Consider the following 26,973-nt stretch of genomic DNA (forward strand, 5'->3'; position numbering starts at 1 on the left):
CGAAGGTGTGAGCTGGGCCTGGGCTGCCCTGGCTCCCCAGCTTCTCCGTCCTGCTCTGGGGCTGCAGGGGCTGAGCTGCTGCTGCGACTTTGATAGTACATTGGCTTCCAACCAGTCCATGGAATTATAAATGATTAACCGTTATCAGCACACATCTTCACCTCTGTGTAAAAATAGATTGACTGTAATGAGTATTTGAATAAATCATAAGAATGGCCGCCCTGCGATCATCTAACATCCTGCCGATGGCTGCCCGGTGAGTGAGCAGGGCGCCGGCCCTTCACCTAATGGTCTGCGATTCAGTGCTGGTCGCCTCTGTGATTGACGGCCACGGCTCCCAGGGCACCTCCTCTCCAGCCCAGGGTCTGGAGTGGTTGGACCCCCAGGTCCAGGGGGTGGGGAAGGGCGCCTCCCTCATCCTGTTCCAGGAAAGCCTACCTAGGAGACAGGGCTGGGGTGAGGGAGCCAGAGCAGAAAGATAATGACCTCTGTGAGAATCGATGTCTCCTCGCACCGGAGGTTAGAGGGACCTCATAAGTCAAGTCAAGTACGCGAGGAGCAAGCTGAGCATGAACCTTAATGAGAGCCAAGTATGGGGGGGAAATAGGTTTTCATGTTCTCTGCCTGTCCCTGCGGGCACCAGGATCCTGGGCCACTCGCACAGAGGGACACCTCCCTGGCAAGGATATACCCCTGGACTGCACGGAGGAACAAGGAAAAACTGGTTTCTTCAGGTCCCAGGACTCAGACATGGGAAGATTAAAATGATCTTTCAGGTGTGGGGGGATGAGGATGAGGAGAGGCAGGTTCAGAGGGCCTGGGACCAGCTGAGGAGGGAAAAGCCGGAAACTGTGGTGTCTCAGAGAGACGACCAGTGAAGGCTGTATTTGAGTGGGAAACAACAAACATTCTAATTTAATCTCAGTGGTGTTCCAGTCCGTACGGCTGTGTAAGAAACCACTCCCAAATTTAACAACTTAACAATGTTTATTATGCTCATATAATCCGTAAGGCATGAGTTCAAATAGGACCCAGTAGGGACAACTGGTTTCTTTCTTTTTCTTTTTTTTAAAATATATATTTTATTGATTTTTTACAGAGAGGAAGGGAGAGGGATAGAGAGTTAGAAACATTGATGAGAGGGAAACATCGATCAGCTGCCTCCTGCACACTCCCTACTGGGTATGTGCCCGCAACCAAGGTACATGCCCTTGACTGGAATCGAACCTGGGACTCTTGAGTCCGCAGGCCGACGCTCTATCCACTGAGCCAAACTAGTTAGGGAGGGACAACTGGTTTCTATTCCATCAGGTCTGGTGTTCAGCTGGGGCAGATAAAAATCTGGGTGCTAGAATCATCTAAAGCAGCAGTTCTCAACCTGTGGGTCGCGACCCCTTTGGGGTCAAACTACCTTTTCACAGGGGTCACCTAAGACCATCAGAAAACACATATATAATTACATATTGTTTTTGTGATTAATCACTATGCTTTAATTATGTTCAATTTGTCACAATGAAATTGGGGTCACCACAACATGAGGAACTATATTAAAGGGTCGCGGCATTAGGAAGGTTGAGAACCACTGATCTAAAGCAAGCATGTCAAACTCAAAGGCTAACACGGGCCAAATAAACAAGGTTTAAGTTTATGTGGGCTGCAAAAAAACAAAAGCTTTCATTTTCATAGAAACATAGGTTTATTTTGATAGAGACATGATGACTACAAAGGGCTGAAATAAATGAGTAATTGTTAACATAAAATAATAGAACATTTTAATAAAAATTAATATTTTTTCTTGAACATTAACTTAGCAGACACTGAATAACTGCACAAATTAATAAGCGTAATGCAAGTAAACCTATTTTTCTTGTTCTCTGAAAGCGAAATCGTTCCTATTGCGCACACCAAACAGGTCAGTCCAAGACTAATGACGTGGCAGTCGGCTGCTAAAATATTCGCTGCTAGTATTAGTGGAGAGAAATGGTGCGCCTGCGCGTAAGGCGTGTAGGGAAATGAATGCAACACAATTATAGTAATCAGTCATTAGCGAACGTTGTAGTTCGTTATTAATATTGGCTAGTCTGCAAAAATATTCGTTGTCGGCTGCGAGTTTGACATGCTTGATATAAAGGTTCATAATTTGGGGGTTGAATACTAGCCCTTGCCTGAGACATTGGCCGGACCACCATCCAGGCTCATGTGCTTCTCCATGTAGCCTGGGCTTCCTCGCAGTCTGGGATTGTACATGCTTCCTGAGACTCTGGGACTAAACGAAATCCAGCATGTGACAGCCCTCGAACCACTCCTGCACCCACAGCTACCAGCATGGTTCAGCCACTCACCCACCCAGTGAATAAATAAAAGGTGGAGCTGGGTGGTTGTTCCTCTCCATTTCACCTGCCATAGATGGTCAAGAACCTTTCCTTTAACTGTACCCTCTGTAAAAGTTCACTCATAAACTATTGATATTTTAATAATACACATTAGCATCTTGCCCTTTGACGAATGAATATTGAATGAGCAATAAAGAGGCAAGAGTAGCCAGGTATAGTGCCATGGGGAAGCTGGAATCATAAGTAGTTGTTGGGGAATGTCCCGTTCCAGGGCCCTGTGACTCACTTCTCCCCCAGTGACCCCAGGAAACAGCTCTTATAGGAACTCAGATTCCAGCCCAGCCCAGTCTGAGCAGGATTTGTCCTCCATTTTCTCTCACTTGGCTGGAGGGAACTTGGGAGAAGAGAGAACAGGCCATGGAAGAGCTGCTAAAGGCAGGGACGGTTCACTCCTCCATGAAGTCCGTGGCTCTCCCCTCTACCTTTGCCACAGGTGCAGGCTTCTCCCTTATAGGCTCTCTCCTGCTCCATAAATCAGAAGTCTGCAGACAGATTGTGTGCCCTTAAGAAATCAGGCAACAAGCGTAGAAATAACTCACACTAGTCCCGCCCCCTCTCTCCTTTCTCACCAGGTCTTAATGGGCGCCTGTGCTTGGGGTGTGTGTTCAGGTTTGTAAGACATCATTACCTACCTCTCACAGCTCCTGCTCCCAGCCCTGCTGAGGTGGCCTCCGGTTTGCCAGGGCCTCCATCTGGGCTGGGGTCCTCAAGTGTGCAGGGAACAGTGACAGGGGCTCTTCCTTGGTCCGGCTTAATTGGTGTGATTTAATGGCGTTGCTGGCAGATTCAGATTTATGTGGCTTTCTGAGCTGCAAATCTGCTTTCTAAATGTAGAATTTTTGTGGAGTGGTAAAAAATAATGGCTGTTCTGTGATTCCTGCCTCCCGAGCTAGGAGATTGCAATTTACATTATGCAAATAGACATTATGCAATCAAGGCACTTTAGCAGGAATCTGGTGGCAGGGAGGCTGCTGATGAGATGCAGAGGGCTGACTTGAAGGGGCTTGGAAGGGGAGACAAACTGAGGAGGGGGCGGGTGGGAGCGGCAGAGAAGGTTCCTCTGGCTCAAGGAAGCAAAGTGGAGCCTGCCGGGGAGATGGACGCATCCAGGGAGCTGCCAATGCGACTCTCTCAATTAATGGCTTTGTTTAATCATACCCCCTGTCCAGAGGACTATTGTCTTACGGATAATTTCGTTTGCCTAACGAGATTTTGCTAATTAAATCTCCTTTCAGTTGGTGTGACTGTGCCTGCAGGAGAGGGGGGCTATCTGAAGTCTTTTCCATAAACCTTTCTGGAGGGGGCCTGGGAAGGAGGACCGGGAGATTGGGGAGGGAAGAGGAAGATGGAGGGAGAAACTCCTTGCTCTGAGCAGGAGGACCAGAGAGGCGGGGAGCAGGGTTTGGAAACTGCAGGGTGGCTGCCACCACCTCCTTGCCTTTTCTTTCCTGTTTGCTGGACATCCAGACAATCATAAATCAGTGTCCAGCCTGAGGAATTTCCCCCCCCCCTTTTTCTTTTTCTGTGGCTCCATTATTCCTTCTCAAGTTCTTCCCGAATCCCAGGAGATGCTGAGGATTTCCAAGCGCTGCTCCCAGTGGCTCCGGCTGTGCGTGGTGGGTGGAGGGGACCAGTGGTGATGCCACTGGATGATACTGGAGGCGGTGGGGGTGTGGGAACCACTCCCCTTGCATTTGCTGTTAGCTGGCCATTTCCCCAGGGATATCTGCATGAATCAGAAAGAGAACATCTCACATTCATTTATCATCAGCCAAGGATAGCTTCCTAAGGTTGGAGGAGCCAGCACTGTGCCTACAAGAGCTGGAGCCTAATGAATGCTGTGGTATCTGACTGTGCCTGGCCTGTGCTCCATCATCCCCAGTGGTTCTTCACCATCCACAGCTTCCTGGGCCTGGCTGACCTGGGGCTTTGCAGCTCCACCCTGTCTACTTGTCCAGTTTCATCTCCTACACCCTTGCTGCTCCCTTTTTCCTGTTAGTTACACACTTAAACACACGGGCACTCTTCCACCCCTGATCCCCAAATATGCCGGTTCCCAAATGCTCTGCATAGCTTCACGCCTCAGTGCTTTTGAGGTGCTGTTTCCTCTGCCTAGAACAGTGATGGCGAACCTATGACACGCGTGTCAGAGGTGACACGCGAACTCATTTTTTTGGTTGATTTTTCTTTGTTAAATGGCATTTAAATCTATAAAATAAATATCAAAAATGTAAGTCTTTGTTTTACTGTGGTTGCAAAGATCAAAAAATTTCTATATGTGACACGGCACCAGAGTTAAGTTAGGGTTTTTCAAAATGCTGACACGCCGAGCTCAAAAGGTTCGCCATCACTGGCCTAGAATCTCCTCTGCCTGGATAACCGCTCCACTTGTAATACCCAGCTCACATACCTCCCGTGATCCTCCTTACAAACGTCCCTCTTCCTGAAACGTGGCTGCACGCCTTTGTCCCGTGTGTCATCACAGGACCCAGTTGTGGTTGTCTGTATCCAAGTTAAGGATTGAACCTTATTCTTCTCCTAATCCCAGTACCTAGAATCATGCTTGGCTATGACAGGCACCCTACAAGGTTGGTTGAATGAAGTGATGGATGAATAGACCAAGGAGAAGAGGGTGGATGATAGAGAGGCTCTCTTAGTGGGCCCCCAAACCCCAGGAGGGACGGTGGTTGGAGATCAGGAGCTGTGTGGAGTTGATGGACGATCTTTCACCTTTACTGTCCCTTTACTTGTGGGGTGGGAAGGCCCTGATTCCTTCTGTGTGCCAGGCTGTCCCAGGTGAAAGTGTCTCCTGTCCCACATTCTCACGTGGCTCCTAAGGAGGGTGTTGTGTTTGCAGAGGGAACTGGGGCTCCTTTGTCCTTGTCAGAGGGCAGGGCAGTGTCCTGTAACTGGGCCCACTGGGGGGCCCACAGGACCTACCCATAGCAGGTGAAAGCTCCTATGCTTGCCCATCTCCCCCTGCCCCACCCACTTACCCATCCCGCCATTCATCCACTCACCCATTCGTCTATCCATCCATCCGCCCTTCCTTACCTAAGCCCCACCAGAAATGTGTCCATACACTTGCTGCCTGTGAGGCCGGATCTCACACATGTGTTGGAGTCCCTGTGTCTGGGTTTGTGTGCTGGGGAATGGGGCAGAGCTCAGGCCCCAGAGTGGCCTGTGGTGGCCAGTTCTGGACTCTTACCCAGACAGTGGTGGAGACACCAGGAGTGGAGGAGTCTGTGTTCCATGCTGGGGGGCATGGGGACAGCCCAGGAGAACAACTCAGACCTCCATGTGTAATAAGGGTGTGTATGCAGTGTGTGTATGTCTCATATGTGCATGTGCAGGCTGTGGGGTGTGTGTGTGTGTGTGTGTGTGTATGTGTGTATGTATGAGAGAGAGAGACACAGACAGACAGACAGACAGACTAAGGCAGTGTTTGAAGAGAGTAGCTTTGTGGTTTTCTTGGGTCCTGAGTTTTGGTGCTTCACTTTTTTCCCTGGCATTTTCCCTTTGGTCCTTGTGCGTCTGTCAGTGACTGCCCTTCATCTTAACATCCCCACCATGCCATGCTCGAGTGTGACGTGTTTCTCAGTACATAGAAGGTGCTCAACAAATACTCTGTGATGCACAAGATGATTGAATGAATGGATTGAGTGATTTGAGTGAGTGGATAAGCATAACTTTGGGGCCACACTTGAGTTTGAGTCCTAGTGCTGTAATTTTCAGATGGGAACTTGGGACTTAATTTTCTCTCCCAGAAAACAAGAATACTAATACCAACTATTCTAGCTTTCTCAAAGGGCTGTTGGTGGAAGATTATAGGAGATATGCGAAAGTGTTTTATAAACTGTAAAGCACCACACAAGTATGAGAGGTTATTATTATAGTAATCATTACACTTGAAGTGATCATTGTGTTTGGAAATTAGGGATTCTGTTTTTAGGAATATGAAATCATCAGCCCTGATTTGAACTCTGAGGCTTACAGAGCAATCATTACAGAAGCTGATTCCAGATCTGCCCAGCTATGGAAACGCTCGGGCCGCGGTGGGAGGGAAGGCTGGTGGAAGTAGGCCCACCTTTATGCGGCCACCTGTCCCCATGTGGCCCAAGTGGATGGTCTCTCCTGAGGTTCTGCAATTGCCTAGACTTCTGTGCCTCATCATCTCTGCCGAAATCCTTTCCCCCATTCCCCTCCCTGCCACGTTGGTGCACTGTCCCCTTCCAGGTTACCATGCATGCCTCCCTGAGGGCGCTTATCACAGAACTGCTCATGCCTGTCTCCCTCCCTCGCCACAGCACACCTCTCAGGCAGGTACTGAGGATGAATGGGTGGATGGCGAATGGCCAGGGGAAGGCTAGAGGTTTTCTAGATGCCCAGGATGGCGCTTTGAGGCAACCTAAGCTGTAGGGGAAGGTGAGGAAGAAGAAGCTTCAGGGAACTTAGCACTGCCAATTCCCACAAACTTCTGAGAGAGATTTCTCACCTTCCCGCGCACCCTGTCAAGTCAGCTGATCTTCCCCGGGTCACTGGGCCTGGGACTCCAATTCCATATGGGTGGGCTACTGGCCGTCAGCCAGATGGGCAGTGAAGCCTGCAGGTTGGAGCTGAGGATAGGGAGACACTGCCTGTTGCTGACCCCCACAGGTGAGCAGTTACCCACCTGGGGAAGCAGGTGCTGCTTCCTTCCCTCCCAGCCCCTCCGGATTCTGTCTCTCTGAGCGGGCCCAGCTGGTGGGGAATCCGCTGGAAGCCCTCGCAGGGACCAGCTCCCTTGCCTCAGCCCTGTGTTGGGAGGCATCTTGTCCCCACCCTGTTCGTGGCATCCCCCAACCCCCTCCACTCCCCGCTACTCTCCCGGAGCCCCAGGCAGCCACAGCAGTGCCAGAGGCTGGCAGGCTTTTCATTACCGAATGCACTGAACCTGTTTGTGAGTGTTTTGCAAAGTGTTTAATCCAAGGTGTTCCCTCAATTAAATTAGTGCAAACATCTGTGTCCCACATCCACCTCCATTTGCATTCTGTGCCATTTATTACAGCGGGAAATGGGAGGCACCTTAGGAATACTTAGGACCGAATTAGGCTGGGGGGGTGGGGGCACCTGGGGGGTGCCCGTGAGGTTGGTCCACAAGACGGATCCCTCTCCAGGCTGGGACTTGTGGTGCAGCCACTCTCTGGTGCAGGAGACCATGAGAGGGACTGTGTCCAGGCTCAGGACCACCCGGTCTTGTCAGAGAGGGCGGGCGAGTTTAATACCCCTGACTCCCGCCCGGGCCCCAGTACCTGCAGAGGCAGGAGGATGTCACTGCTGCTGTTTCATAACTCTAAACCCATTTTTTTAAAAAGTGTCACACTCACGTGTCCCACCTGGATCTCTCCCTGGGGGAGCCCTTTCCTGGTGGAGAGTGGGCTTTGTCATCATGAATCTGCTCAGCCATGGTGACGGCTGGGCACGGGCAGCAGCTCTCTTCCTCCCTGTGATCCCCACGGCTGGCAGTGCACTAATCTAGGGGACCAAAGAAGAGAACCAGTGTCTGCTGTGTGACAGCCACAGCACTCAGCGCTCCTCCTGCCTTAGCAGCCTCCCACCAACCCTCGGAGACAGGTCCTCTCCCAGCACAGCTCAGGGAGCCAGGCTCAAGCCAAAGGTGACGCAACACACAGCCAGGAAGAGGAGCAGTGGGATTTGAACTCAGGTCCACACGGCTTCCTCTGCACTTGGACTTCTCTCTCAGATGAAGCAGTTGGTATTGGTGTTGAATCGGGGACCTTGCCACTAGGATGGCGGAGCCTGCGGTCCCCAGGGTCTAGGATGAGGTGTCAGCCTACAGGTGACTCACCGGAGGGAAGGGATTCCTGGCTTTTGTGGGTGGAGTGGGGAGGCAAAGGGGAAGTGAGTGAGGAAGAGGCTCATGGGATGCTCAAGGACCTTAGAGATCATGGAATTCCTCAGTACTGAGTGGGGAAATTGAGGTTCAATGAGGCAACAGCTTGCCTGGGGCCACCGAGGGTTTAGTGGTAGAGGCTAGACTGGACTCCAGGGCTCTCAACTCCTGGGAGGAGAGCAATATCAACGCTGTGGAGGGCTCAGGGGTTTTGTAGGGTGGATACTGGCTTTCTAGATGCAAAATGTATCAAGGCTGGAGCAAGGAGCAGGGTGAGGAGGGATGGAAGGCTGCTGTGGGCTGGTCTACTGAGGGTCCTTCTGAGATGCCCTTATCAGAGAGCCAGCAGGGAGGACTGCTGGCATCCCCAGCCTGGGCCCTGGGCAGGTCCTCGCCAACGCTGGGTTTCTCTAGGGATGTTGGCGGGGCGGGGGGGGTGGAGGGGAAGCAGTGGAACATGAGGAGATGGGAGGGGATTCTGAACCTGGGACTGTGCACCACCTGCTGGTGTCCATCTCTGCCTTGCCCTCCCATCTGCCTGGTGGAAGCATCAGGAGAAGGGAGTGCAGTGATTGAACGCCAATCCTGCTCTCCCATGTCCTCCTCTAACAAGACAGGACCATGTCTTAGCCTTGGTTTCATTGGTTAAAGAGTAGGATCAGTCTCATCTTACAGGGCGGTTGGAAAAAATTGACGGAAATAATGGGCATGCTTGACTCTGCTTCAGGAGTCAGAACACTGTTGCTAGTTTTCCTTTCTGTCCACGGATCTGTCTACCTCCCCTTGAGACCCGGTGCTTGCTCCTGGATCTCGAGGGGCCGGTGCTCTCCCAACAAGATGATGGGCAGCACCCCCCATCTCAGCTCTTCCTCCTCCCTCTTCTCTTCCTTCCCTCTCTCATCAGATTTAATAACTGCATCTCCACATGTGGCCCTGCCTGGGGCTTTGTAAGAATGAATTGCTTATCCCAGCTCTTACTTCTGAGAATCAACACGTTAATAAGCACTTACTGTGTGTAGTACCCAGCTCTAGGCACAGCGGGGTGAGCTGAGAGTGACCTCCGGGCTTCTTGTCTCCTCCCAGGGATCCGAGGGCTCCTGCTTTCTTTGGATTTGTTGGGTCCTAGGACTATCCGTCTTTAGTAGGGTTTGGGGCTTCTGTACCTTTATGCTCTCTGCTTCTCCGTGTGAGGTTCTCTTTGCCTAGAATGCCCTTCATCCCCCTTGTTTACCTGGTTAGAGCTCATTTCTGGTGATGTGTAGTCTGTGACCACATTGCAGCTAGGGGGTTATTTTTCTTGAGCTCCTGGTGCACCTTGGTCATCTTACTGTGACTGTTTATCACACGATAATGTCTTTACTAGAGCTGCATCGCCCAAGTAAAAGAGTTCAGGTAAAGAGTTCAGAGTGGAGCATCCTAGACCCAGCATGGGCCCTGGGGTCACCTGCTCTGCCTTGCCTGGAGGCCAGATCATTTTCGGTCCATCGCTAGCAGAAGAGAAGGCCTGTTATTAGAATGCCTTCCTCTCCTGTTAGTCATTGGCACTTAATAAATGCTTGTCTTCAGTGAAAAAGAAGGATCTCTTACCCTTTGAGGCAGCATGGAGGGGCCTGGGGAGTATTATGCTAAGTGAAATAAGCCCCTCAGAGAAAGACAAGTACCACATGATTTCATTCATATGTGGAATCTAATAAACAAAATAAATACATGAACAAAATAGATCCAGAGACATAAAAATATAGAACAGACTGGGGAATCTCAGAGGGAAAGTTGGGGAGGGTGGGCAGGTGGGAAGTGATCAACCAAAGAACGTGTGTGTGTGTGTGTGTGTGTGTGTGTGTGTATCTCCCCCATGAACACAGACAATAGGGTGGTAAAGACCTGGGGTGGGGCAGGGGTGGGCTATAAGGGGTCAATGGGAGAAAAAAAAGGGGACATATGTAATACTTTCAACATTAAAGATTTAAAAGAAAAAGGAAAAACAAAAAAAATAAGTGCTTGTCTTGTGGGACAAACCACTGGCAGTGTGAAGGGAGGCAGTCAGGGCAGCAGGACTCACTCTAGTTTCCGGGGTGTTCATTCCCAGAGCATGTCACTGCCTCTTTTATTTGCAATTCTAGTAAGTATTTTCTCCCTCCCACTGGCCTCGGGATGGGATCTCCAGATGGAGCCGAGGACAGGCAGAGAAGAATGATCCCCTTAATTCACTGTGCCTGTGTCTTTGCCACAGACATTTCCTCTTCCTGAAAAGACTTTCTTTTCTCTCTGCACGGCCAGGCCCTGCCCATCCTCCCTGATCCCATGCCACCTCTTCCACAAATCTAAGATCCCTCTGCAAAAGCAGTTTCTCCTCCCAGAGCATCTGGCCTGAATCTCCAACACTGGCCAGCGTCCACCTACATCCCAAGTGTATCTGCATCAGTCCTCTTCCATGCAGCTGGTCAGTGCAGGGCCCATGGCTGATGGTTCTGTCACCCTCACTGCATCTGGTGGAATTTACAGTACACGCGTTCTGAATGAACCAATGAATGAATGAATGAATGAATGAATGGATGGATGGATGGAAGTACTCCTGGCTTCTCTCAGAGGGAGGTGTCTGGGTTCTTCTCCCTTCCTCTGCTTGGACTTCTCTGTCCCAGTGTTCTAATGGACCTGGAGGCACATTTGTCACCAGTCACTGGAAACTGGATGCTGTGGCCAGCAGAAGAAACACAGGTGTTAAATTCTGTTCGATATACTGAGCAGACTGGAATTACTTCTGTGGGGCAGGCCTGTCAAGTCTCAGGAAACTGATAGTCTACATGCAAAGTCTCCAAAACAGAGTAAGCAGGACGGGCCATTGGAATAAGAGAAGAAAACATTACAACTTCATATGTTTGTCTTTTTATCTCATCCTTGTTAGACTTCTATTGTTGACTGTGTTCTGTAAGAACCATCATGCATTGGTAGAACAGTATGTCTGATATATACACACACATGCATGTTTCATATGTATATATTGAAGGTGTATTAAAATTTTTTACTGTTAGGGTTGTAAACTCAACTGAGGATCATGGAGTTGGACCACTGCCCACTTTTAGGAGGTGAGACAACACTTATTTACTAGTGTCTCCACACAAACATCCCGCCCCCTAGTGTGGCCCCACTTCCTGCCCAAAGCTTTAGACCCTGAATCTGGCTACACAGCCAAGTCTTTAGGGAAAGGAACTTGGGACCCTATTCCCCTGTGAGTGTCCAGGTGTGGCACACTGTAGGCACTCAGTAAGTCAAGTGTGACTTGAATTATATTTATTTGAATTGATTGAGACTATCTGAGAATCTTTTAAAGCTTTAAAATTTGACTTTGACTTAACTCCCAGTGTCTACTCCAGACAGTACACGATGTATTTACTAGAGACCAATTATGCAACAAAAAATATGTCTACTGTGTACCACGTTCTGAGCTAGGTATGGGTGACAAATCCGAGGTCCCCAACCTCAAATTACTTACATTCCTTTCCCTCAAAAGCAACTAAACAGAAGCCAACCAAACGAGAAATCTTCATAATGTAAGTCAGCACTCCCTGTTCGCTGGGGTTATTTTGAAACAACAGGCCTGTTTCCATTTCCTCTGCACATGCTCCGGCTACTGCTCCCAGACTCTTAGGGAGACAGACCCACCAACACACAGTCATGTTCCAGGAGCTGTGTGTTCTAGACCCTGGCGGGCGTGGCCAGGCCAGAACAAGCAGTGTGCGGTTAGCATCCCTGGGGCAGTGCAATGGGTCATAAGTGATTCGTATATAAATGATGCTTAGGCTGAGTCTCTCAGCTTAACTTGTAGACCTTGTGTTGAAATTTCAGAACCACAGAGGGGCCTATCAGATAAGGAATGAACCTGAGAGGGAGGCCGCCGCCACAGAAGACAGACCGCTCATAGGTCTTACAGCTCACCTCCCTCATCTTACAGTGAGAGAGCACAGCCCAGAAAGCTGAGGCCTCTCGCCCGTGGCTGCAGGACTAGAGAAAGAGGTGGCAGAATCAGGGCACAGCTGGGCTCTGCCCTGGGCCTCCTCTCAGCACACGGAGGACCTCTGGCTACGCCAGGCTGGCCTGCCTTTCCCCCCACCCCACCCCCTGGGTTCCGTGCCAGGAACAGCGCATTCAGAGCCTTCACCAAGCTGTGGGCTGTGGGCACCCCCACCGCCCTCCAGCAGCTTCCGGAGGGGCTAGCGGCCTGCAGCCCGGGCATCATGGTCCCTGCATGCGACTTCTTCTCTCTTCCTGTACAAGTTGAGCACTTGCCACCCTGCTGTCTGTTTTTCCTTGCTAAGGTTCAGTTCTAATTATGTTGATTTTCTTCATCCCACCCCCTCCTGGAAGCTTATTAGGTTGAATATTTTTATTTATTATCATTTCGCCCAACTCCTGCCAGCATTTCCAATTACTCTCCCCGCTTCCTTGTAATTGTCTTTCTGTAATGGCTCTGAAACAATTGCGCTAAATGAGGTGTCTCCTGGAAGATGAGAGTCTCACTTCATTAAAGGCTAATGTATTCTCAGCTCCAGCTCTGTGGGGCTGGCTTGGAAGGAAGACATTTAAACAGCTTCTTTTATTTTATAGGGAGAACTTTTCAGCAACGAAGATGTCTGTGGGGTAGATGCGGATGTGTGTGTGTGTTTTCTGATTTTAATTTAAAGAAAGTTTATCAAATAGTATAAGCCTCCTTATTGATGAACCTCCGTCTCAGGGAGCTGAGATTTCCGAGGATGGGGCATAGGATAGAAAGGACCCCTTTATTCAGATGTCCTCCTGGCCTTTCTGCCAGGCCCCTCCCTCCCCCTCCTGCTCGCCTGCTGATCAGCCCCAGACCTTTCCCCCACTGCCCTGTGTTTCTGTCGCCTGCATAATGTGCTCAGTTACCACTGTGGTGATGACCTCCTGTTAAGGGTTATTATTTTCCATTTATATATCCTAAGTCATTCATTCATTTGCTCCTTATCCATTCATTTGTTCATTTGTTATTCATTCAACACATGTTTATTGCTGGCTTTGTTCAGGCATCATTCAGGATGCAGAGAACAGTGAAGTGTAGGGAACAGTGAAGAATAGAGAACAGGTGACAGGAAAGCAGGCACTTCTAGTGCACGAGGCTAAGTGCTGGGATCAGGCAAGGGCAGGACATGCCGAGAGCACTGGGCAGGGCACCTAATAAAATCGTGGTGTCACAGAAGACTCCTTGTGGGAGGAGGGGCCTGAGTTGATACTTGAAGGATGAGGAGTTAGCAAGTGTCAAGGGAGTGGGTGAAAGTACTCCGGGCAGAGGAACTTAAGCATGTAGAGAGGGCTTTGCAGGAGAGGTGCAATGCAGGACTTACCTTCCAACGGGCCCACCGTGTGGACAGAGGCCACGGCGAGGGGGGAGCTGGAGGTCACGGGGGGGGTGGTGGGACATAGATGACTTCTAAGCAGTTGATTTGGCCAGATCTGTGTTTTGGAAAGACTGTTCTTGCTTCAGTACATAGAATGGATGGAGGAAGGAGGAAAAAAAAAGGCAAGGAGGCCTTTAGGAAGCTGTTGCAGGAGATGCCGCCCTGCCTGCAGGAAGTGGCAGCCGAGAAAGAACACTGTGTACACCTGGGAGGCATTGCAGGGGGGAAATGACAGGCTTGCAGTGGGAGCGGTGGTGAGGGAGGCGGCCATCGGGGATGAGAGCCGCTTCTCTGGCTTGGGCAGCGGGTGGATGTGTGTCCTGGGGTTCCCAACACCAGGATGAGGCTGGTACTCCATGGAAGTCCTTAGCTCCCCCAGGATGTGGGACTCCTAGGCTCAAGTCCCAACAAATGCTGGGTAACATTCTCCAGGGACAGTGTGGAATCCCAGCACCTTCCCCGGGGGGCCTGTGGGTTGTCTGACGGCATGAACTCGATCTTGGAAGCGGTGCTCAACAAAAAATGTTAACTTCCACGGCTTTAAAGTCTATTAAAACAGGGTTTGGGCCATTGCTAGCTAAAAAGGACTGGTCATGGGACAGGAGGTCTAAACCAGCAGCAGCATGGGGAGGTGGGAAAGCCAGCCTGCCCTTCTGGAGTTGCAAGTGTTTTTATGCATTAAGGAAGGAGAAGGGGAAGAAAATTGCAAGCCATCTGAAAGAATTTACATCAGCCCTAGCCGGTTAAGCTCTATGGTGAGAGCATCCACCCAAGGTCTGAAGGGTCCCGGGTTCGATTCTGGTCAAGGGCACATACCTCGATTGCAGGCTCAATCCCTGACCCCAGTCGGGGCGTGTATGGGAGGCAACCAAGCAATGTGTCTCTCTCGCATCGATGTTTCTCAGTCTATCCCCCTGCCTTCCACTCTCTTTCAAAATCAATGGAAAAATATCTCCTGGTGAGGATCAACAGCAAAAAAAGAATTTACATCAGCTATAGGCACAGGGGCGGGAGAAGTGGGCAGCTCTGGGAGAGGCTCCCGGTCTGCAAAGAGGAATGCCCGCTCCTGTGGAGAGGCTGTGGGCAGCAGCCCGGAAGCCCACACGTAACGAAGGCTCCTGGAATTCAGTGGTGCCTGGCCGGGAGAACCTGCAGAACAGCCACCTGGAAACCAACCCGAAGTTCCAACAGATCCACAGGATCTGAGCAGTGTTGTCAGAGCTGGTCCACAGCTACCAACAGGCTAGCTGCTCTGTCTCTTCCTCTCGCTTCTCGGCTGCTATACGCTTAATGTAGAACATCTCAGGTGTTCTCCTCGGTAGGGCACGCAGTTGCATCTGTAGAGCTCATTAGCACACCTGTGTGCTCTAGCTCTGAGCTGAGCTGGTCACCTGTTGGCTCTGACTTCTGACCCAGGCAACCTAACCGATACCCAGGCCTTTGAGCATTGCCCAAGCAGCTCCCATGGCGAAGGGCTGCCTCTTTTAAAGAGCTTTTTATTTTATAGTTGAGGAAGAGTAGGAAGGCCGCGTCTGATCTGTTTGGGTTGGAAGTGAAGAACTTGGAGCTTACACCACGTGGATGAATTAAGTACGTCCAGCATGTTTTTGTGCTTCTGAGGCATTTTCCAATTTTGTTGCTGGAAGCTGGCCAGCAACAGTGGTGGTTATAGTAATAAAAGTAATAATAATAACTTCTATGATTTTCAAGGCCTACTATGCCCCAGGCACTCCTTTAAGCACTTGCATGTAGTATCTCATTTAGTCCTCACAATAATTCTATCATGCAGGTATTATTATTGACTCTATTTTACCAAGGAGGGAACGGTGGACAGAGCGGTTACGTAAGTAAACAGACTACCAGGGGTCCCTAGTCAGCAGCTTCCTACTTAGAGTCACGAAAAGAGGGAGTCCGGCTGGACCAGAGCCAGTTTGGGAGCAGCCGAGGCCAAAGAGAAGTGGCTTGGTTCAGTCCTACACATGCTGTTTTCCTTATGGCTCTTCACGCCTCCTGTCATGTATTACTTTCTCAGTGTATACATCCTAACTTGTTCGTTCGTTCGTTCGTTCGTTCGTTCATTCATTCATTTGTTCGTGTCCTTCAAGGCCCTGTGTGAATGCCACTGATTCCCTGGCAGAGCCAGATCCTCCTTCCCAACTGGTTCCCAGAATACATTCATCTCTCAATAGTGATTTCTTTGCGAGTCTGTCACCTCAGCCCCAGGGACCTTGGCTTACTCCTCTATATCCTTGGTGCCCAGCACAGAGCCTCGCACACAGTAGGTTTTCTATGAATAAATACTTGCTATTAGGGATGCCAGGATGTGTGGGTTAGGGGGCCCTGGAGGTCAGAGTAAAGGAGATCCCTATCCCTGTCCATTACAGAAGGAGCAAGCTGCCCAGACATGCTGCACATGAGTCATGTGCTCAGCTCCCCAGGGCGACTGCCTGGAATAGGGGGCCGCTGCTAGGACAGAAATCTCCCCCACGTGCTGGGAAGGTTGGGGTATAGGTGAGCTCTCCCCAGGGCTGGGTCTGGAGGAAGCAGTGTCTAGCTGGATGTTTATTCTGATGAGGTGCTTATGTAACGCCAGGCTCCTCAGCTCCCAGGGGCTGGAGAGAGCACACAAGGAAACAAACAAGCAGAGTTGCAGCCGTTGTACTTTAGACAACTGAGTGAGGAGGTGTGTGCATCGACATCCCGCTCAGAGATTAGCACCGGGGCAATGGCCAAGCAGTGTTTTACAAAGACTAAAATGTGTCTTTAAATATTTAAGTGCAAAAGTCACTCTGATTGACATTCCTCCAAGGCTGCCATGGGTGTTAAGAGATTCTGCCCTCAAGAAGGGCAGGGCCATGCCGCCAGCAGCTCCCTCCTTACCAAGGCCCTGGCCACTGCCTGGGGCAGCGAGGGGAGAAATGGGGGAAAGACGTACTAGCTCCGAGAGCCGGGCCCTGGTCACGTAACAGCAGCATGACTTTGGGCAAGAGGCTGACCCTTCCTGAGCCTCAGTTCCTGCATCTGTAAGATGAAGAGGACCATCAGCTCTCCCTGTCCCGCACCCAGGCTGGTTGGAGTTCCTGTGCCTGAGGCCATGCAGGAGATGGGACCGCTTTGTGAAGGGGCCTCTGGTCCAAGCTGGGTGACACAGAGTCCTCTCTCTGCTCAGGTGTCCCTGCCTCGCTTCCCCTAACACTGAGAAGAGGATCCAGGTGAATTCTGTGTCCAGGGTCCTGGGGGCTCCTGGACTCACAGACAAGGCCTCCTGAGCCCAAGAGGAATGGGAAACTGGCCTGTGCCACACAACAATGGGAAATGTAGGCTGAGAGGCCTGGAGCGGAGCTAAACAGAACATAACTTCCTCTATTTAACATTTACTAAGGCTCTACCCGGTGCCGGGATGGTGCTAGATATTGAGGATGTGAATGTGGGTACCAGTCCCTGTCCTTTAGAGACTACAGTCTAGTGCAGTGGTTCTCAACCTTCTGGCCCTTTGAATACAGTTCCTCATGTTGTGACCCAACCATAAAATTATTTTCGTTGCTACTTCATAACTGTCATGTTGCTACTGTTATGAATCATCATGTAAATATCTGATATGCAGGATGGTCTTCGGCGACCCCTGTGAAAGGGTCGTTCGACTGCCAAAGGGGTCGCGACCCACAGGTTGAGAACCGCTGGTCTAGTGGCTATTCCAGATTAGTGCTCTCTCTTCTCCACTTTACAGAGGAGAGAGAGAATAAGGCCCAGGAGAGAAAGTGACTATCACGTGGTCACGGGGCCATTTAGTGGAGTTGGCAGGATAAAAAACCCACCTTGTGAAGATGAAATGAGCTAATACATGCCAAGGGCTCAGGGCTGTGCCTGGTACCTACCTAGTGAGAATGAGATACATGTTTCTTTTAGGTTTCCAGCCACTAGGAATGGCTTTTTGTCCCACAAACTCCTTGGCCCTGAGCTCCTGCCTCACTCACAACTTGAGGCCAGTTTTTCAAATGAGACTGAGCCACCCCAAGGTGAAAATGACAGGAGGAGGATGGGAATGGCAGTGGCCTTGAGGCCATGGGTCCTGGGCATTGTATTCCTCCATTCCACCAGTGCTTGGGGAGCTTTCCCTGTGCCAGGCACTGGGGTGACATTGCCCCTTGGTGATGGGAACCAGGATTCCACCAGGGACCATCCACTCAAGGGCTCACCTGGTTACCAGAGACAAGGTCACCCAAGTCCACAGGAAGTCTCTGATTCCTGAACAAAATAACCAATAAACAGGTGCCAAGCCTGCTGAGGGCGGCTGAGGTGAAGGAAGAGATGTCTTGTCTGTATTTCAAGACCCAACTTAACAAAGTCAGGAGCTCTCCTAGGAGACTGAACAGCAGAGGGGAGGAGGTGAAGATCTGAGCAAGCCTGCCAGAGGGACTTTGGGGTCCACAGTGCTGGCCTCTACGTTCCCTGTATGTGCCTGTCACCACCAGGGGTCATCTTGCCCATCCCCCCGCCTCCAGGTGGAACTGCACCCAGCCAACCAACCAACCAATGAAATTTCCCCCATTCCTGAGAATAGCCATTCTCAAGAATAAAGGGGGCTCCTGAGAGGAAGGAAATGGAGGAGTGGCAGGAGTGCCACATTCTGGGGCGAGTCCAGAAGAGTGGAAGCAGCCATGGGGTCTTAGAGCTGGGTCGCTAGATATGGATGTCCCGAATTATCTCCATAGACGTCATCAGAAGCATCCTTAACAGAGACATTTCACTGAGAATCAAGGGTCATCCTTCCTCTGGTCTCTTCCCCCACTGCCCAGAACCCTGGCTGGCACCTCAGGGGCAAACCCAGAAATAACAAAGACATTCCCGACTGGGTGGCACTCACTGTGTTGGCGGGAGCGGGGGCGGGGGGGGGGGGGGGGAGACGGGACAGGGAGCAGGCCAGATTCTACCCAGCAGGTACCCAGTACGCTCTAAGCCAGTGATGGCGAACCTTTTGAGCTCGGTGTGTCAGCATTTTGAAAAACCCTAACTTAACTCTGGTGCCGTGTCACATATAGAAATTTTTTGATATTTGCAACCATAGTAAAACAAAGACTTATATTTTTGATATTTATGTTATATATTTAAATGCCATTTAACAAAGAAAAATCAACCAAAAAAATGAGTCACGCGTGTCATAGGTTCGCCATCACTGCTCTAAGCCAATCGTGGGGCTGAGAGATGGGGCTCCCCAAGGAGGCCTATCCTAGCTCCGAGGACAGGTTGTCAGCTGAGCCTCTCCCACCGGTGTCCTGATCCTCGTGCCCAATCCTCAGAGCTTCCTTTTTGTCCACCTGCTTCTGCCCTGGTAGCCTCAGGAGGAGGATTTCTTGCCAGGTGGTTGTCCACTTTCTGGTTTCTCAGCAGATCAGTCCCACTGCTCCTCTTGGCTCGGCTGCTGGAGTCGTTGCACAGTTCTTAGTAATGATCTTCCTCCAGGAGCAGGAGACACAGAGAGCGGCTGTGCTGCTGCCCGGCTGCTGCCAACGTCAAAGCCATCCGTGTGGCTTTGGTAGAATGCTAAGAATTGCGAGATAATTAAGTTGCATTTCTGTGCATTGTTTACTGTTGCTCTCAACCAATCTCTACCCCATAGGGGCCAATCTGTGCAGGGTTTTGTGTGTTTTTTTCTTTTGCAGCGCCTGTTTGTACCTCATTCTTCATTATGCTTCAGTTATAATTTTAATTTTACTATTATTAAATCTTCCCCAAAGCTGTATTATTCTGCGCCTCTGAGCTCGAATTCCTGATTTGGGGACTGTTTGCATCTGGGCCTGTTCACAAATGATTGTTCTTGTTTACAAAAGAACATACATTAAAACTGCACTGGAAGAATCCTGGCTCCCCCCCACCTCCCGCCCTGCTCACCTGGCTACAGGAGCCGGAAGAGGGGGTCTGGCAGTTCGTGAGATTTTGCCATTGAGAGAGCATCTTCATGGCCTCTGATGGCCAACGGAGGGAATAGAAAGTTGAGTGCACGGGGCAGGTGGACAGTGAGCTGGCCTGCAGGATAGCTACAGTAAAGGGCTCCATATTTATTCCAACAAGACAGTGTGTGTAATGGTTAGGAGCATGGCCGTTGGAATCATATCTGGGTTAGATACCCAAATACTCTTACTAGGCATGTGACATTGAGCAGTTAGGTAACATCTCTCGGCCTCAGTTTCCTTGCTTTGAAATTGAGGAAGAAGATGATAATAGTGCCCCCCAGGTAAGGATAAAAATTGATAATGTTTGCCCGGCTGGTGTGGCTCAGTGGTTGATCATCTACCTATGAACCAAGGGGTTGTGGTTCAGTTCCCAGTAGGGGCACATGCCCGGGTTGCAGGCTCGATTCCCAGTGTGAGGTGTACAGGAGGCAGCTGACCAATGATTTTTGTCTCATCATTGGTGTTTCTCTCTCTCTCGTCCTCTCTGAAATAAAAAAAAAAATTTTTTTGATAAGATAGTGTTTCAGAACAGTGCCCTGCAGATGTAAGGACTTAGTAAAGGGTAGATGAAGTTACCTTACCATCGTGATGGGTATTTTCTCATTCTGTCTCCTGCCCGTCTGCTTCCTCCATCGCCCATCTCAAGCTTACTTGCCCAGGCCGGCCTCAGTCTCTGCCATCACTAAGCCAGTGGAGTGAAATGGGAACCACTTGTCGTGTGCTCCTAATGACTGGGGAATGGGGGGAATCAGTTACTTGCTTTCCCAAGAAGGAAAGCATGGCAGATGCCCAGGGGCCTGAGCTAGCAGGGTGAATGGGACCTTGCCCAGCTGAAGGTGGTCGGCCTGGGGTTTTGAGAGCCCAGAGCCAGCTGCCAGCGCCCATGGCCCAAGCTGCTGGCTGGGCCCCGGCAGAACCAATGCAGCCAGCCCCTCACGCTCTCTCCTCTGCACCCACGCCAACTTCCTCCTGAAGTTTCCTCAGCTTCTTTCTTCCTCTGTCACTGTCCCCCCCCATGCTGCCGTACACACACTAAAACCATAACTTTTTCCCCCCTTTCCCATTATCTCTAACCCATATACTCTGGGAAGTTTAATTTGTTCTCGGTAGTAATCACCATTAACTAGAAATTGTCTTTCTCTGTGTAAACACGTCATTAGTGAAGCTGGTTTTCTGCAGGGTCCAGATTTCATTTTTATTAAAATGAAACACTTTCAGGCGCCTCACTGTGTCCAAGGAGAGAGAGTATAATTTTAACCCATTGGGTTGGCCACAGATAATTGGGCTGACATTTGATTGGACGATTAGGAAAATATCTTCTTTGCATGCTGTATAATTTGCATTTTTCCCCACTTATATGAAGCTAAGTCATGCTTTCGTACACAGGCAGTTTTAATGAGCATTATAAATCCTAATGAATATATTTTCATGTTCATTTTATTGGCTTGTTTTTATTACTGGAGGTCTGAAAAACAGGGCCAGTGAGAGAGCTGCAGAGGAGGTGGCAGGGGAGAGAAGCCTGTGGCAGCCCAAGCCCCTCTCTGCCACCCCCCCTTCCCGGGCTGCCAATGGGTGGAGGACCCTCTGATTCGGGACGGCCAGGTGGGAGGGGTCATCCTGCTCCCCTTTAACACACACCAGAGGTTGCTCGGGAGTCCAGAGGATGTGGAGAACGTGTCTCTCGTTCTGGGCTTCAGCTTCTGCTGCAGCCAGGCCCACGGTAGCCTCAGCCGCTGCAGCAGAGCTGTGAACGCCACCGCGAAGCCTGATCCATCCTGTGCTGGATGGAAGGGCAGTGAAGTACTGCAGTGTTTGCCATACGCCAGGGACTCCATGCAGGTTGATCAGACAGAATTGGGGTGGATTCTGCTTCACCAGGAATTACCCTGCTCAGCACTGGTTCTCAAACATGACCCCGAAAGGCAGATCGGTGTGCAGAGCATGGTTTTCTCCTGGATGACTGTCTTAGGGTCTCAGCACATCGTCACGAGATCAGTTTCAGACATCTGCTTCCCTCTCCATTCACTCATTCATTCATCGATCCCATAACCTTTTGGGGGTATCTACTGTGTTGTAGACCCTGAGCCAGGACATGTAAAAAGTGGTCCCTATAATCTCCATCAGCTTCAACATTTTAAAAAATTCTGTAATAAATGACCAATAAAGTAACCTTCCTGCTCCACCTGCGGGCTGGTTCTAGCTCACTCGGTGAGCACCAGGAGTTTGGTCTGTTTCTGTGGGCCGCGGGCATCGCACAGAAAGACCCCTGTCCTGCTCTTGCACACTGAGCCTGCCCCACAGGAAACGATAGGTGCTGCTCGAAACCATGCCCTTTGCTCCAGCTAACGGGCCTCTCTTCCTCTCAGGACCCTGGGCAGGGCCCACCTTGCCCTGCTGCGGGGCACTGACCAGCAACTCGGCCATGGATTCTGCTGTGGGAGCCTGGATGGGGCCTGGCTGGTCTCCCCACCGCCCTTCTGCTCCTCAACACCCAGCCACTCTCTGCTGATTCTCCCAACCCACTGATTCTCCTACCCACTCTCCCCTTTCAATTTTTCTCTTTTTAATCAGAAAGGTGTTTGCTGTATACAGAGGTTGGGAGTTTTGAGGATGTTTTAGAAATTAATTCAACATAAAACTAGCTCAGTTTCCTTTGCCACTATCTCTTCAAAATGGCACTTGGGGTGACTGTCCCCTCAGAAACTGATGACTCATGCAGACTTTGGCGACATCCTCTACCGCCACGCCATGTACACGCACACAGCTGAACACGTCTTGCCCTGGCCTCCAGGGTGACTTTATGTTTTCTCTCTGTGCAAGAGATGCTTACTGAACAACTACTACATACTAAGTCCTGTGAGAAGCAGGAAACTAATAGGGAGGATTTGTGGAGCGATGGAAAGGTACAGACCTACACCTACACCCGAGGCCTTGGTTGAATTCCAGCTTTGCTGCCTCCAACTGCATGACCTCAGGCAGCATCTCGCTGCCTTGGGCGTCTCTCTCGTCTGTAACATCCTCACCGCACTGCAGGGGAGATGTTAGGTGAGAGAGTGATGTGGAAACTGTAGGTGCTGCTCATCATCCAGGTGGAATGTGACCAAGTTCTAAAGTGAGTCTGACCCTGAGTCCTGGGTCATGGCCCACTTTTCATCGTGGGCTGGCTGGGAAGAGGACAGAGATCCTTGCTGTCAGGATGGGATATTTACAGTATGTATCTGCCTTTTCCAAAGACAAGAGAGGGAGGGAGGCTCTGGCTGGAGTTTCACCATTTGGATGGTTTGCAGAGCTAGCTTCGCCCTCACCATCACGATTTGCTCAAAGACCCATTTCCACCAAGTGAGTGCCTGCACTTGGCCTCAGGAAGTGGGTAAGGACTCTCCTACAGGCGTCTCTTCACCCAGAGAACACAGCCTGGCTCCCATTGCATCTGCACGCAGGTGCTCCGCTGCTGTACACCCATTTGTCTCTGCTTCACATGGTGGGTCAGTCTCATTTTCCATTAAGACTGCAACCTGCTTCTGGTCAGGGGTCCTTGCCCAAGACTTCTTCCACCCAACCCCCAACAGCCACACCCACAGCACTAGGAGCAGAGTTGAATGCTCAGTAAATGCCTTGTGATGATCTCGCTGGCCAGGAGCAGGAGCTCCAGGCTCCTCTCAGCCAGTGCATCTCACCCCCAAGTCAAGGCTAAGCCTCCGTGACTGACCAGCTGGTTTTGCTCAGAGGGCAGCGAGGCAGCGAGGAGCCGGACATCAGCTCCGATGCTATTCTTGTTGGATCTGCAAACATAATAGAAACCACTCAACTAAGATACCAGATTTTTGTTACAAAGGTGGTTAGAGCCAAAGCAAGCTGCTGGCCCATTGCAGAGCCAGGCCTTTGATTGTGGAGTGTAACGATGTTGGCAGATTCCTGAGCTGTTCTCAGAGTCCTGTCTGGAGCGAAGCCTTCATAAAGAGAACAGCTTCCCACAGCTCAGAAGGGCCAGAAGGTGCAGCCCACCCTCAGTGCCTGCAGCAACTGCTTTAGAGGGGCTGGAGGGGAGGTGTCCTACAAAAGGTGTTCATTCATGAGGAGCGTGAGGCAGGTCCTGGAGGAGAGAAGGGAGTCACCTGCTCACAGGCACTGGTGACTGGGGACCCAGTTCTGGATGAGGCCGGGGAGTTGGAGAAGGCAGTGGATTGTAACTCTGCTCGCAGGAGCAAGCCCACGTAGCCTTCAGGGGTGAGGATGAGGGTCAGAGCAGACCGGGCTGGAGCAGACTGTGCAGGGGTGTGAGGGAAGTGTGTGTGCAGGCTGCCCTGCTGGATGGGCTGGATGGCTGATAGGCCACCATGCCCAGGGGGCGGGGCGTGCCTCTCACCTCCCTTGCTGAGGGTGTTAGTTTAGCGCTGGGCACAGACTAGCCTGGACTGTTTGCTGCTTCACACAATGAGTGGAGGCAGGGGTATGTTTGTTTTAGGCCACTTGGGGAGCTCAAGGCATTATGGGATGGCAGGAGATGCCTCCCCAAACCCAAACTGCTGTCAATACCCACTCCACCTTCACTCCCCCTCCCTTTCCGTTTTGAAACCATCAGGTCTCAGGCCTCAGGCTCGCTTTGGGGAGGAAGGCTGAGAACCCAGCTGGAGCCTCACCTCTCTCCAAGGCATGGGCATCTCCCTTCCTCTCTTCTTTCCTCCTCCAACCTCCCTGTCTCCCTCTCCCACCCATCCCCCACTGCTCCTCAGCCCACTCCTCTTTTCTTCTTTGCTATCCTCTTTCTTTTTCTGTGATCAGTTTTTTGATGCTCCTTTTGTTCAGTTAGTGACACCCCTCGCCCCCATGGCTGCATCAGGGAGTGATGCCGGGATAAATGCTACCTGTCTGCGTGGAACTAGTGCTCCACAGTGAGTGCCCAGCGGCTGCAGGGAGGGCCAAAGGCCAAGCTCTGTCAGGCCCGCTTGTGTGACTGGGCCTCACTTTCCCCAGAAATGCAATCGGGAGGATGAGGCACTATTCTTTAAGGATGTACTGTGCTCCTAGAGTCCTCCCCACCCACCCCGTCCAGCCCGGGCAGGCTCAACACTGCCTTCCTGGCTGTGGAAGAGGGAGGCTGCACAGGATGGGGGGTGGGAGCAAGTGGAGGGGAGCTGAACCGGACTAGTTTGGGCAAACAGCAGGGACTGCTGGCAGCGGCTCCAGCCCCCACTTACGCTGTAACAGCTGCAGTCCAGCTGCTGGCATCCCTGCTGGGGGAGCGTGCTAAACCTCTCTGGGGTCAGCACTGTGGTATGTCGGTTTCCATAGCAACCAGCCAACGGGCCACTTTCTCAGAACAATTCCCCTACTCAGCCTGGTTCTGGACTTAGCTCAGCCCAAGGGCATGTGGCTGAGGAGCAGAGCAGGAGGGGGAGGCTGCCGGAGGGCCAGGCTGGGCCCCACAGAAAGTGGCCATCTCGAGCCTTGTCTCAGCACAAAGGGCGGAGACCAGAGGACAAGACATGCCGCTCTTCCTGTCCGCGCTCCCTTGCCCCCTCTTGCCCCCACCCCCACCCCCGCCCGCCCACAGACCGCCCAGGCTGCGGGGTTGGAAGAATTATCAGGTCTTTGTCTGGATCTGGACAACAGCTGCCTTGGCTGGGCTCAGAACTGGGAGGAAGAAGTCCTGGGATGACATGTAGTGGGGAGAGGGGGCTTTCACTGCATTCACTCTGCACCCTTCCACCCAGCTCTCCAGGCCCAGCAGAGTGCTGTCCACCCCACCCCCAGCGACCCCAGGGGAAGACAAGGTCGTAACCAGTCCTCTCCCGTTTTTTTAGAGGATGGGGACGGTTGCCTCTCTCAACCCCCTTAGGAATCAGCTCCCCGCCCTGAGCAGTTTGGTGCCACACCTGATGTTCTGAGAAGGGAGACTCACTAGAGGAGACACAGACTAGGAGCTGGGGGCCTTTCTTGGGTTGGGACGGAGGCTTGGGGAAAACGCAGCACCCCATTCCCGGCAGAGGGCTTGTTTCCCAGCCTCTCTCCTTCCCTGATTGAGCTGCTGTCTGGCCCCAGAAACCATAGAGTTCATTTCCAGAAAGGAGCCATTAGCAAGTGGGGAGACAGAGGTCAGATAGTGTCTCTTAGTAGGTCTAATGACTGCAGGGCTGGGCATTGGGGCTGGGATTTGGGTCCAAACAAGTGACCTGGGGGGGGGGGGGTCCCTGCTAAGACCCGGGGAAGCAGAGACTGTTCTTGGGGGTGACCTGTCTAGCTGTCTCATTCCTCTACTCTATTACATGTTCCTCACTTTCAAGAGGCTTCATTTGTCCTTCTCCTCCCCTCATTCATTTTCAGCCCCCACCCCCTCTTTCTTCCATGCTCCTCCTCAGCTTTGGCCACACATTTCCCTAATGCCTGCACGCAGGTGAGGAGTGGTGCTCAGCTCCCTGGATGAGGGTGTTGAGGAAGGTGGCCAGTTTTAAAATATATTTTTATTGATTCCAGAGAGAATGGGAGGGAGAGATAGAAACAACAATGATGAGAGAGAATCATTCATCTGCTGCCTCCTACACACCCACACTGGGGACCGAGCCTGCAACCGGGGCATGTGCCCTGACTGGGAATCAAACCACAACCTCCTGGTTCATCTGTTGATGCTCAACCACTGAGCCACACCGGCTAGGTGGAAGGTGGCCAGTTTTAGAAGCTGTATGGGGTCCCCCCTCTCTGGCCCCGACTGTGAAATGGGACAGTTGCCCTGGATCAGCATTTCTCAAAGCGGGCTCCACAGCACAGCAGGCTCCATGGGGTGTGGGTGGGGGAGGTCTAATACCAGGCAAGCTTGGGAGACAGAAACACTGCACAAACACCCACTTTCGAAGGGTTGCAGGATTCGGTACAATTTTAAGCATTTTAAGAAGCCCAGCACTGAAGAAAATCCAGTTTAACCTGGGGCTTCCTAAACACATACCATTGTGGCACCTTACTTCACATCCCAGGATCAAACCCAACCTGGCAGTCTCAGACTCCGTGAGACGTTCAAGTACCTCCACAGTATCTGAAATGGTCACGTCAGTCCCCACACCACAGATGGCCCTTTGACAAATCCCCCTTTGTTCCTGCCCTTGGGCACAGGCACCCCAATATGTGTCTCTGCCTTTCTGCCCTCCACCACCACTTCCGCCTGCCCTGCCACTCAGCCTCCCTCAGATCACCTCCATTGCAGATGGAGACGCTGCTGGCAGGGGCGGGACAAGCCTTGCCCTAGACCAGGGGTGGAGAGCCTTTTTCTGCCAGGTGCCATTTGGATATTTATAACATCATTCGTGGGCCATACAATATTATCAACTTAAAAA

At 51.3% G+C, this 26,973-nt stretch overlaps 1 protein-coding gene across 4 annotated transcripts in view; it reads left to right on the top strand.

Moving 5' to 3' along the window:
* The window catches only part of PKNOX2 (PBX/knotted 1 homeobox 2), a 280,359-nt gene that overhangs the window by 108,812 nt on the left and 144,574 nt on the right, over nucleotides 1-26,973 (top strand). The window lies entirely within an intron of this gene.

This window comes from Myotis daubentonii, chromosome 19 (genome assembly GCF_963259705.1).
Source record: "Myotis daubentonii chromosome 19, mMyoDau2.1, whole genome shotgun sequence".
NCBI lineage: Eukaryota > Metazoa > Chordata > Mammalia > Chiroptera > Vespertilionidae > Myotis > Myotis daubentonii.